The sequence below is a fragment of the Balaenoptera ricei genome, chromosome 4 (genome assembly GCF_028023285.1).
Source record: "Balaenoptera ricei isolate mBalRic1 chromosome 4, mBalRic1.hap2, whole genome shotgun sequence".
In the NCBI taxonomy this organism is placed as follows: domain Eukaryota; kingdom Metazoa; phylum Chordata; class Mammalia; order Artiodactyla; family Balaenopteridae; genus Balaenoptera; species Balaenoptera ricei.
The window spans coordinates 29,071,696-29,083,853 of NC_082642.1; positions in this window are offsets into that span (position 1 = coordinate 29,071,696).

Below are 12,158 nucleotides of genomic sequence, written 5' to 3' on the forward strand. Positions count from 1 at the left end.
TCTTTTTTTAATTTTATTTATTTATTTTATTTATGGCTGTGTTGGGTCTTCGTTTCTGTGCCAGGGCTTTCTCCAGCTGTGGCAAGCGGGGGCCACTCTTCATCGCAGTGCACGGGCCTCTCACTATCGTGGCCTCTCTCGTTGCGGAGCACAGGCTCCAGACGCGCAGGCTCAGTAATTGTGGCTCATGGGCCCAGTTGCTCCGCGGCATGTGGGATCTTCCCAGACCAGGGCTCGAACCCGTGTCCCCTGCATTGGCAGGCAGATTCTCAACCACTGCACCACCAGGGAAGCCCTGGCAGTTTCTTATAAAGTTAAATATATACTTACTACACTACCCAACAATTCTACTCTTTGGTATTTGTTTAAAAGAAATGAAACATATTTCCACCCAAAGACTAGTATGTATGTGCATGTTAATAACCACTTTATTTGTAATAACCAAAAACTAGAAACAACCCAAGTGGCCATTAACTGGTGACTAGATAAACAAACTGTGTACAAGGCAACCGTAGTCAGTAACATGTGATGAACTGCCGAAACGAGGGGCATGGCTGAATCTCAGACGCATCATGCAAAGTGGAAGGAGCCAACACAAAACGTTAATCCTGCTTAATTCCATGTGCACAGCCTTCTGGGAAAAAGAAAACTCTAGGGATGGAGAAGAGATCAGTGGCTGCCAGGAGTTAGGGGTGTGAGGAGGAAGTTGACTGCAAAGGGAACTTTTGGTGGTGACAGCAGTGTTCTCTATCTTGATTGGAGTGGTTGTCTCCTATGTCAAAACACAGCAAACTGTACTCTTAAAAACAGTGAGTTTTACTTTATGTAAATTTTCCCTCAACATGGGACTTCCCTGGCGGTCCAGTGGTTGAGACTCCGCACTTCCACTGCAGGGGGCATGGGTTCAATCCCTGGTCGGGGAACTAAGATCCCACAAGCCACGTTGCACAGCCAAAAAAAAAAAAAATTTCCCTCTATAAATGTGACTTTAAAAAATAAGAAAAAGATAGTTCCCATTTATGCTCTGACATGGAAGCTTGTCCATGTTGAGTGAAACTGGAAAGTTGCAGTGAACCTGACCAAAAAAGCAAATCTATTTATCAATTATTTATACGTGCAAAGAGAAAGGCAAAGAGAAAGACTAGAACAATGTACACTACACACTTGGGGATGGAAGCATGTGGGCTAAGGGGAAAAAGAGGGAAACTTTCCTTTTCAATCTTATACAAATAACACCTTCATAGCCTTCTATACCTTTTAAACCTTATACAAATCATATTTGTATTAGTGGAAATTTTTACAGTGAGCATTACTTACTTTGCAATTTAAAAATAAAAGGATTTTTTTCCCGAAATCAAATTCTTGGCTATCTTAGGAGTACAGAAGAAAGAAGAAAGGGAAAAGGTGTCTTTCCTTCATGTCCGAGGTCCAACAAGTCCCTGCCGACGTGCTGAGCGGGGCAGACAGACCATTATTGTTTGGTCCTGGCAGAGAACAGAGCTGTGAGCCTGGTCTTTCTGGCCCAGCATGAAGGATGATTCAGTCACACCAAGGCCCCCGGCCACCCCCTCCGGCAGCTGCTGTCAGCAGCAGGCAGACAAGACAGGGCAGCTGGGAAGCCCGGGAGAGCCCTTCCTCACAGCCCTGTCCCGCAGCAAAGGCTAAAGTCGGAGCCAGAACTGACGGAGCCTCGCAGCGCAACGGAAAGCTCGGCTGAGAAAGCTGCTGGTAAGTCTAAGGCGCCTAGCCAGCCTCCCCCAGGCCGTGAGCCTGCTGGTCCTCTCCAGGGCAGGAGGTGGTTGTCCTCACTTTCAGGGAAGAGATTTGCACTGGGCGGGCCTTGAGCCACTGCACCTGGAGTGCAGTCACAACAGTGACAATAACCTTACAACACAGCCTTCCCCCAAGCTGAGCTGGAGGTGCACCAATTCTAACTCCGTTTTTAAAAAGCAGACGAGTTTAAATAAATTGAGAAATGCGGCCTATTGTATGTCCCTCTTGGCAATGTATACCATATACTAGCATACCAAAGTCCCTGGGAAGTTCTGCAGAAAAGAAACCCATTTATTTTGCTTTTTCCCCTAAAAGGACCTTGACCCCAAATCTATTTTTATTTAATTCCCATTTTAATTTATTTTTAAATTTCCTATTTTTTATTTAATCCCCCCTTTTACTTCTGTTTTATACAATAAACATGTCATTGGTGTGCTAAATAAATAATTGTGATGTAGGGCTTTACTTTTTTTTTTTAAGTGAATATATAAATGTTTCTGTAATAAATTTATTTATTATTATTTTTGGCTGCATTGGGTCTTCATTGCTGCACATGGGCTTTCTCTGGTTGCGGTGAGCGGGGGATACTCTTTGTTGTGGTGCGTGGGCTTCTCATTGCGGTGATTTCTCTTGTTGCAGAGCACGGGCTCTAGACGTGTGGCCTTCAGTAGTTGTGGCACGTGGGCTCAGTAGTTGTGGCTCACAGGCTCTAGAGCGCAGGCTCAGTAGTTGTGGCGCATGGGCTTAGTTGCTCTGTGGCATGTGGGATCTTCCCGGACCAGGGCTCAAACCCATGACCCCTGCATTGACAGGCGGATTCTAAACCGCTGCGCCACCAGGGAAGTCCCAGGGCTTTACTTTTTATAAAATCTAGTTTAACAGTTTTTTTTTTTTTTTCATTTGACGGTCACGAGCAAGGCAGCAGGACTAAAGTTAATAATTCCTGTTTTACAGATGAGAAAATTGAGGCTTATGTGAGGCTCCAGGGGCAGCAGCAAAGATTCAGGCCACTGTCCGGCAGGTGGAGCGATCACTGGCAAGACTGGACCTGAACCCCTCACGCTGACACCCGAGCCAGATGCCACGGTTGCTCCAAGGCCTCAGGCCAGACTTGCTCCCCAAGGGAATATCATCATTCAACCTACCAGACTCAGAAATGCTGTGGGTCCAAGAATCATTCAGCTATGAAGAGGGGAAACCACATTCTTGGTAGGGAAATGGGAAGGTCACAGCTTTAAGACAGGAAGTCAGAGAGGGCTCGAGATGCCAGAGGAGACCCCCAAATCGTCTGTGACAACCAAGGATGGATGGCGCTTGAACTGAAGCCCACAGGCAGGGAAAACATCCTGAATCTTGAGCAAAGCCAGTTTCCTGATGTCACGTATTTCAAGAATCACAGAAATAAAAGAGCTCAAAAGAATTGTTAAGCCACCAAAGGCTTACATGTAACACAATACATACCTACACAACAGACCTCAGCCCCACTCTCGCAGGTGGGGTGGTGGGTCTGCCTGAGGTTTCCCAGAGGGTGAGCCCTAGAAAACATAGCTGACATTCATTTCATCATCTTCTAGCCAGACCAAACGCATGTTCCTAGTTTACTGTCTGTACTGGCCATGATATCTTTTTTTTTTTTTTTTTAATTTATTTATTTCTATTTATGGCTGTGTTGGGTCTTCGTTTCTGTGCGAGGGCTCTCTCTAGTTGTGGCAAGCGGGGGCCACTCCTCATCGCAGTGCGCGGGCCTCTCACTATCGCGGCCTCTCTTGTTGCGGAGCACAGGCTCCAGACGCGCAGGCTCAGTAACCGTGGCTCACGGGCCCAGCCGCTCCGCGGCATATGGGATCCTCCCAGACCAGGGCTCGAACCTGCGTCCCCTGCATTGGCAGGCAGATTCTCAACCACTGCGCCACCAGGGAAGCCCCCATGATATCTTTATTGCGAGAACGTTATCACTCCCAACCCCATCACCTCCCCGACCTCACCTCACGCCCCTCCCCATCACCATTACCATCCCACCTTGGATCTCAAGAGATTGGATGGGGTGGGGAGGAAGGGCCGTGCCATAATTTGACCTGGCCCAAGGTAAAGGCAAAGCATCGATCTCAAAGCTTGGATCTAGTGTCTGTGCAGCTGAAGGTGGAGATCGAGGGCGTGGGGCTGTGCTGTTTGCCGAGGCCCTGGAACAGGGTGGCTCGCTCCTAACACACTGCCAGGCCAGGGCTGCCCAGGACTCCGCATGGTGGGAGAGGAGCAGGGCCCCAGCTCTGTATAATTACGCACACGCCCACCCCCGTTGTGGGAAGGGGCATCTTGGCCAGTGCAAGCAATACCAGCAGCTGCTGAGGGACGTTTTAGAACCACAGACTTTAGGAAAAAATAACCTGAGAGACAGAGGAGAACACACACAGGCATGGCAGCCCCTCGCCGCTTTGGGGTTTGCGTTCAGTGAGGCCCTGTGGTTCCTGCAACCAGGAGGTTCCCCATCCTGCAGGCTGTGTGGGAACAAACTGTGTGCAAATCGGGGCCTCAGCATGTGCAGTATTTAATCCCCTCCTTAAAGTCTTAAAGTGCTTTAAAAATGCTCAGCCACGGGGAAAGGGCTATCTGCAAGGCCAAAATATATACCTACACAATCTGGGTTAAGAGAGCAGTGATTTTTTTTTTTTAAGCACTAGAGAGATTTAAAAAAAAATGTTCCATGCAGTTACCATGGATTATGTGATAACCTGTTTCCTTATATACAGTTACCGAATGTTTTGCAAACACACGTGTGTCCTTAGGAGGTGGATGGACAAGGCTAAACTGGAGAAGATGGAAATGGAAAAAAAAATGATTCAGGGGGCTTCCCTGGTGGCACAGTGGTTAAGAATCTGCCTGCCAATGCAGGGAACACAGGTTCAAGCCCTGGTCCAGGAAGATCCCACATGCCTCGGAGCAACTAAGCCCGTGCGCCACAACTACTGAGACTGCGCTCTAGAGCCTGCGAGCCACAACTACTGAGCCTGTGGGCCACAACTACTGAAGCCCGCGCACCTAGAGCCTGTGCTCTGCACACAACAAGAGAAGCCACTGCAATGAGAAGCCTGCGCAACGCAACAAAGAGTAGCCCCCGCTCACCGCAGTTAGAGAAAGCCCCACGCGCAGCAACGAAGACCCAATGTAGCCAAAATAAATTAATTAATTAAAAAAAATGATTCAGGAAGGTAAGAGAGAGGTCAGAGAATTCATTCATTCAACAAATAATTACTGAGTTCCTGCTGTGTCCCATGCAAAGATCTAAGAGTTAGGGATTTAGCGTGAACTGAATATATAAAATTCCTTGCCCTCAGGAAATTGCACTGTAGTGAAGGTGTCAAGACAGACAAGAAGCGTAGTCCAGGCGTTCAGTGTGATGCAGAATGGAGAGAGAACTAATCAGGGAGGGCCTCCCTGAGGAGGTGACATCTTGGCAGAGACCTGAGGGGACGTGGTGTGTCTCAGGTGCAGAAAGGAGGCCCCTGTGGCTGGAGTAGAATAAGTAGGGGTGGGTGAGGGAGAAAGGGTGGGAGAAGCCACAGGGGCCAGGTCATGTAGAGTCTGGGCTTTGTATTAAGGTGGAAGCCAGTGGAGGGTTTTGAACAGAGGAGTGACAAGCTCTGACTCTTGTTTTAACGGGATCACCCTGGCATATAAATGACAAGAAAGGGACTTAGAAATGGACACGGGAGGATGCAGGAGGCCCATTAGGAGGGTCCTGAAGGTGGAGATGAGGGAGACAGTGAATAATGACCAGATTGGGTGTATTTCTAGGGTGGAGTGTGGCCGATTGTGTTTTCCCAAGGCGGCCGCACCAATATGCACCCATCCTACACCTCCTCCTTACAGTGTGATGTTGCCACACCTCTGCTGAGCCCGGACCCCTAGCCTCTCCTCAGCCCTCTGGACCACTCTATCTTTTTCACATCACACCGGCCCCAGTCAAAGGCCTCCTCCTCCCCACCCCCCAGGACTTTATAAAGTTACTAGAACCGATGAAGGGCAGATTTCTCACAGACGCTGGGCTGGTGTAGGACAAAGTAGAGACTGGGCAGGATAGAAAAGCCTTTCCTTGGAATCTGCAGAAGTGCTGAGGAGACTTGGAGTGACCAGGACTGTGGAACCGGGGTCAGAGGTGATCTGGGGAGGGCCCACCGCCATCTAGATTACAGGAATTTGGCAGGAGGCGTGCCAGAGCCGATGAGGAAGGTAAGAGGTGAGATTTGACTGTAGTTCTCAGGGAGGGATTCATGGAAGACTCTGAGGCCTTTCTGATCTTAAGGGATAAAAATACTGATGCCAATCACCGGTCATCAAACACCTATTATACTTGCACGTTTGTTATTTCTTGAAAGCCTCACAGCAACTCTGGGAGGTAGCTGTCACTCCCTCCATGTTACAGATGCAGAAACAGAGGCCAATGAAGGCAGCTTAGGTGACCTGCCCAGGGCCACAGAGCTAGAACACCAGTACCCCGAAGCCTGCATTCTATACACCACCAGCCCCGGTTCAGACACCACAGGGAATGGGGAGGCACCTGAGGGGACCTGCCCGGGCACAGGGTGGGCGTGGTCATGGCCCTTCCGGGGGCCAGTGGCAGGGCCTCATGGCCAGAGAGTCCGCAGAGGAAAGAGAACAAGCTAAGATGCTGGATGCAGACCTTGGTGGCCTGGGACACAGGAGGTCGCTTCCCAGTGTGAACGGCTGGGCAACGGGGGAAGATTCTACACGTGTGCGGGGTGTTCCAGCTCCTGCTCCTGCTGCGAGCTGCCAGCAGGGAAGGCTGGCCTCACGTTTCCCTCCGATTTCCACCTGTTCCAGAATCCCTGCTCTCCCCTCCGCTGGGAAAGCCCCCCTCCCTTCATGTCCAAGTCCTCCCAGTTCTCCCAAGTCTAAATGTCCCCTCCTCCGTGAAAACTCTGCCAGGAGGGATGCATGTGCTCCTGGGAACGTCCCCAGTGGTTCCCTCATCTTCATTCTTGCACGTAGAGGGCAGTGTGCATGGTGGCAACAGCACTACGGTTTCAAGTCAAACGGTAGCTGGTTGGAATCCCGGCTTGGCCGCTCACCAGCTGAGGAAACTTCTCAGAGCTCAGTGGGGATAACACCCCTGATGGGGCTCTGAGGAAGGGTCAGGGATGCACCCTGAGGTTCCCTGCACTAGGAACAGCCAACCTCGGGACTCACCTCTCCCCACTCAGGACCTGACTAGGGGGCTGCCTGCAAGTCTCAGTGCCCAAGTGGGAACTGGGGACACTTTAGTAATTGTGGTAACAACCAAGACAGATTCTGGCAAAGGCTGAGCTGGGGAATGTGGGTCAGACCTGGAAGCCACAGAGGGTTGCTTCTTCCTCCCCAGGGAATTGAGACGACCAGCCCTCCTTTGGGCTTCTGCTCCCCTCCCCTCCAGAGACAAGAATGAGGAGGGTGGGGGGACAAGGCCAGACCTGGGTGAGCAGCCCCTAGGAATTCTCAGGAGGCCACAGAGCTGATCTTTAAGGCAGAGTGAGCCCACCCATGAGCAACACGGCCCTGTGAGGATCCTGGGTTCTGACCCATCAGACCGATAACTCCTTTTTTTTTTTTTTTTTTTAATTATTTTTTTATTTTTTAATGCTATTCTTGTCTGCTTACATTCTTTTTATGTATGTATGTATGTATGTATGGTATGGCTGTGTTGGGTCTTCGTTTCTGTGCGAGGGCTTTCTCTAGTTGTGGCAAGCGGGGGCCACTCTTCATCGTGGTGCGCGGGCCTCTCACTATCGCGGCCTCTCGTTGCCGAGCACAGGCTCCAGACGCGCAGGCTCAGTAATTGTGGCTCACGGGCCGAGTTGCTCCGCGGCATGTGGGATCTTCCCAGACCAGGGCTCGAGCCCGCGTCCCCTGCATTGGCAGGCAGACTCTCAACCACTGCGCCACCAGGGAAGCCCCCGATAACTCCTTTTTTTTGGAGGGCATGGGCACATGGCCTTAGAAGGGGTGGCCCAGGGTGTAAGTGTGGGGAGAGGGGTCTCCTCCTCCACACTATGGATTCAATATACCACTTCTCTCTTTTTATTTTTTTGGCCACGCCATGCAACATGCAGGATCTTAGTTCCCAGACCAGGGATCGAACCCTTGCTCCCTGCATTGGGAGCGTGGACTCTTAGCCACTGGGCCACCAGGGAAGTCCCTCAATGTACCACTTCTAAAATGCCTTATACAATGCCTTGCCACGTGGTAGGAGACATTTAAACTATTCAAAAAGAAGAATACTTATGTTCGTGTGTATGTTATATGTGCTAATATAAATGGAGCTCTACTCTGTGCTTTCAACCTTGCAATATAGTTATTTTGATACATGTCTTATTTCTCTGAGTAGATTATTAATTCCTTGAACACAAGGCCCATGACTGGTCCTCCTCTTTATCCACCCAAGTGTCAAATCTGATACACAGTAGACGTTCAATAAATGTTAAATGAATTAATGAATTCATGGTATATGCAAAATAGTAAACTACATTGCAAGATATCCAAAATCCCTAAGAGTAATTCAGCCTGGGTCAAGATTCCCCTTGCAAAGTCTCAAAACAGACTTGTCTCTTGCCAAGGGAAATGCAAGTTTGCAGCTGCAGAGGCCTTAGCTGTAAATGAAATGACATGTGTAAGGCACTTTCACACAGTCTGGCCTATAAATGTTAGGTTCCAGAGCCCCCTGTGTAAGTTGAGGGTTGGGTGAGTGCATTCTCCCCCTGCCTCCCCCAGGCTCTCTCCACCATGTGCCAGACACCTCCCACATCAGGCCTGCACCTAGCCTGGAACAAAACAACTAGCTCTTCCCAGCTCTGGCTTCCATGCCTCAATGCCATGTCAGCAACTCCTGAAAAATAGTCTTCAGAGGAGAAGATGCTGACATATCCTCAATTACAGTCTGTGATTCTCCACATGCTGTCTGGAAAATGCATTAGTCCAGTATATTCATTTGCTAGGGCAGCCATAACCAAAAGACCATAGATTAGGTGGTTTAAACAACAAATGTATTTGCTCACAGTTCTGGAGTCTAGAAGTCCAAGATCAAGGTGTCTGCAGGTTTGGTTTCCTCTGAGGACTCTCTCCTTGGCTTGTAGATGGCCACCTTCCAGCTGCATCCTCACATGGCCTTTCCTCTGTGCATGGACATACCTGTTGTCTATGTGTCCAAATTTCCTCTTCTTATAAGGATAGCAGTCAGATTGAATTAGGGCCCAGCCACAAGGCCCTATCTCCAAATACAGTCACAGTTTGAAGTACTGGGGGTTAGAGCTTCAGGATATAAATTTGGGAGTGGATACAATTCAGAAGAACTGGATTCAAGTCCATTTCCTGGTTGTGTGATCATAGGCAAGTTGCTAAGCCTTTCTGAGCTTTTGCTTCCTCATCTGCAAACTGGGCTCCTGGGTTTTGTGAGAATGAAAGGAATTACCATGTGGCAAGTGCCTGGCACACAGTGGGTGCTTAAGGAATGCTGGTTTCCCTCTCAGCCTATATGTGGGAATGTTTAGACTCTGGTATATATAAGACATGTTGCTTATGGACCTGGTGGGGTCGGAGGAGAGGACTGCTCCTGGCTTCTTTTAGCCCTGTACTACCCCATGAAGAAAGAAGGCTGCTATAGAGCAGATACATTAGAACGTTTTTCCGACCACTATGATGGTGCAGGGCACAGGAAACAGATCAGGTGTCAAGCATGTAAGAGAGCATCAGTAACTCTCTTTAGGTGTGGGCACCTAACACCCCTTGGCATTTGAACTGGATGAGAGGTTGAAGTTTTGGTATGGATTGAGCTGGACTTTCTAAAGCCTGAAAATGAGAGTTGGTTTATACCTGAACCTGACAGCAAAAGCTATGATTCCTGTTTGAACTGTTGCCTGGGATCTGTGAAAGGGGGATGTGATACAGCTTGTTTAAGAACCTAAAGCTTTCTGGGACTTCCTTGGTGGTCCAGTGGTTAAGACTCTGCACTCCCAATGCAGGGGCCTGGGTTCAATCCCTGGTGAGGGAACTAGATCCCACATGCCACAACTAAGATCGCATATGCCGCAGCTAAGACCTGGCACAGCCAAATACATAAATAAATATTTAAAAAAAAAAAAAGGAACTTAAAGCTTTCAATAAACTGGTTAGGGGCTTCCCTGGTGGTGCAGTGGTTAAGACTCCACACTCCCAATGCAGGGGGCCCAGGTTCAATCCCTGCTCAGGGAACTAGATCCCATATGCATGCCTCAACCAAGAGTTCGCATGCCACAACTAAGGAGTCTGCGTGCTACAACTAAGGAGCTGGTGAGCTGCAACTAAGGAGCCCACGAGCCTCAACTAAGGAGCCCACCTGCTGCAACCTAGATCTGGCACAACCAAATAGATAAATAAATAAATAAATACTTTAAAAAATTTTTTTAAAAACTGGTTATTAGTACTTGTTATTTCTTGTATCTTTGTTGTCTTATGTCCCTTAATACCCCTCAAAGTACCAAAGATTCAGATCTTTCAACTTTTCCCACAATACAAGGGTCAATTTAAAGCATTCTCTTAATTGAGTTTTCCCCTTTGAATAAAACCTTATATCTCACTTGATTTTACCAACTTTCCACAGAAAACCTCTTACAAAGCACTTTTTAAAAAGCGTGTTAAAATAAAGACCATATATGACAAGCCGACAGTTAACATCATACTAAATGGTGAAAAGCTGAAAGTTTTCCCTCTACTATCAGGAACAAGAAAAGAGTGCCCACTCTCATCATTTCTATTCTATATACCACTAGAAGTCCTAGCCGGAGCAATTAGGCAATAAAAAGTAATAGAAGGCATCTAAATTGGAAAAGAAGAAATAAAATTTTCTCTGTTTGCAGATTACATGGTATTACATAGAGAACACCTTAAAGACTCCACAAACAAGCTATTGAAACTAATAAACACGTTCAGTAAAGTTGCAGGATATAAAATCAACATAGAAAAATCAGTTGTCTTTTTATAATTAACAATGAAATATCTGAAAAAGAAATCAAGAAAACAATTCCATTTTCAATTGCATAAAATAAAATAAAATACTTAGGAATAAATTTAACCAAGGAAATGAGAGATCTGTACACTGAAAACTATAAAACACTGATGAAAGAAATTGAAGAAGACACATATAAATGGAAATATATCCTGTGTTCATTGATTGGAAGAATTAATATTGTTAAAATTTCCATGCTACCCAAGGCCATCTAAAGATTCAGTGCAATCCCTATCAAGATTCCAATGGCAGTTTTAAGAGAAGTAGAAAAAACAATCCTAAAATTTGTATGGAACCACAAAAGACCCCGATAACCAAAGCCATCTTGAACAGGAAGAACAAAGCTGGAGGAATTACATTACCTGATTTCAAAATATACTACAAAGCTATATTAATCAAAATAGTATGATACTAGCATAAAAACAGACATGTAGACAAATAAAAGAGAATAGAGAGCCCAGAAATAAAATCCACATATTTATGGTCAATTGATTTCAAAAAAGTGCAACAACATACAATGGAGAAAGGACAGTCTCTTCCATAAATGGTGTTGGGAAAACTGGATAGCCACAAGCAGAAGAATAAAATTGGATCCTTATCTCACACCATATACAAAAATCAACTCAAATGGATTAAAATCTAAAACATATGATCTGAAACTATAAAAATACTGGAAGAAAACATAGGGGAAAGTCTTCTTGACATTGGTGTGTGCAATCCTTTTTTAGATAAGACCACAAAAAGCATAGGCAATGAAAAAAAGATAGTCAAATGAGGTTGTATTAAACTAAAAAGCTTCTGTATAGCAAAGGAAACAAGAAAGAGTGAAGGAACTACCTATGGGATGGGGAAAATATCTGCCAACCATACATCTGATAAGGGATTAATATCCAAAATATATAGGGAACTCAAACAACTCAAGTAAGAATACAAATAATCTGATTTTAAAAAGGGCAAGAACCTGAGTAGATATTTTTCCAAAGACACCCAAATGGTCAACAGGTATATGAAAAAGTGTTCAACATCACTAATCATCAGGGAAATGCAAATCAAACCACAATGAGCTATCACACCACACCTGTCAGAAAGGCTATTATCAAAATAACAAAAGACGAAGTGTTGATGAGAAAAGAGAACCCTGTGCTCTGTTGGTGCAAATGTAAATTCGTACCGCCATTATGGAAAACAAAAACATTCAGATCACAGCAATAGATGAACCTGGAGGACATTACGCTAAATGAAATTAAAGAAGCCAGGCACAGAAAGATAAATACTACAGGACCTCACTTATATATGGAATCTAAAAAAGTCAAATTCATAGAAACAAGGAGTAGAATGGTGGTTGCCAGGGGGT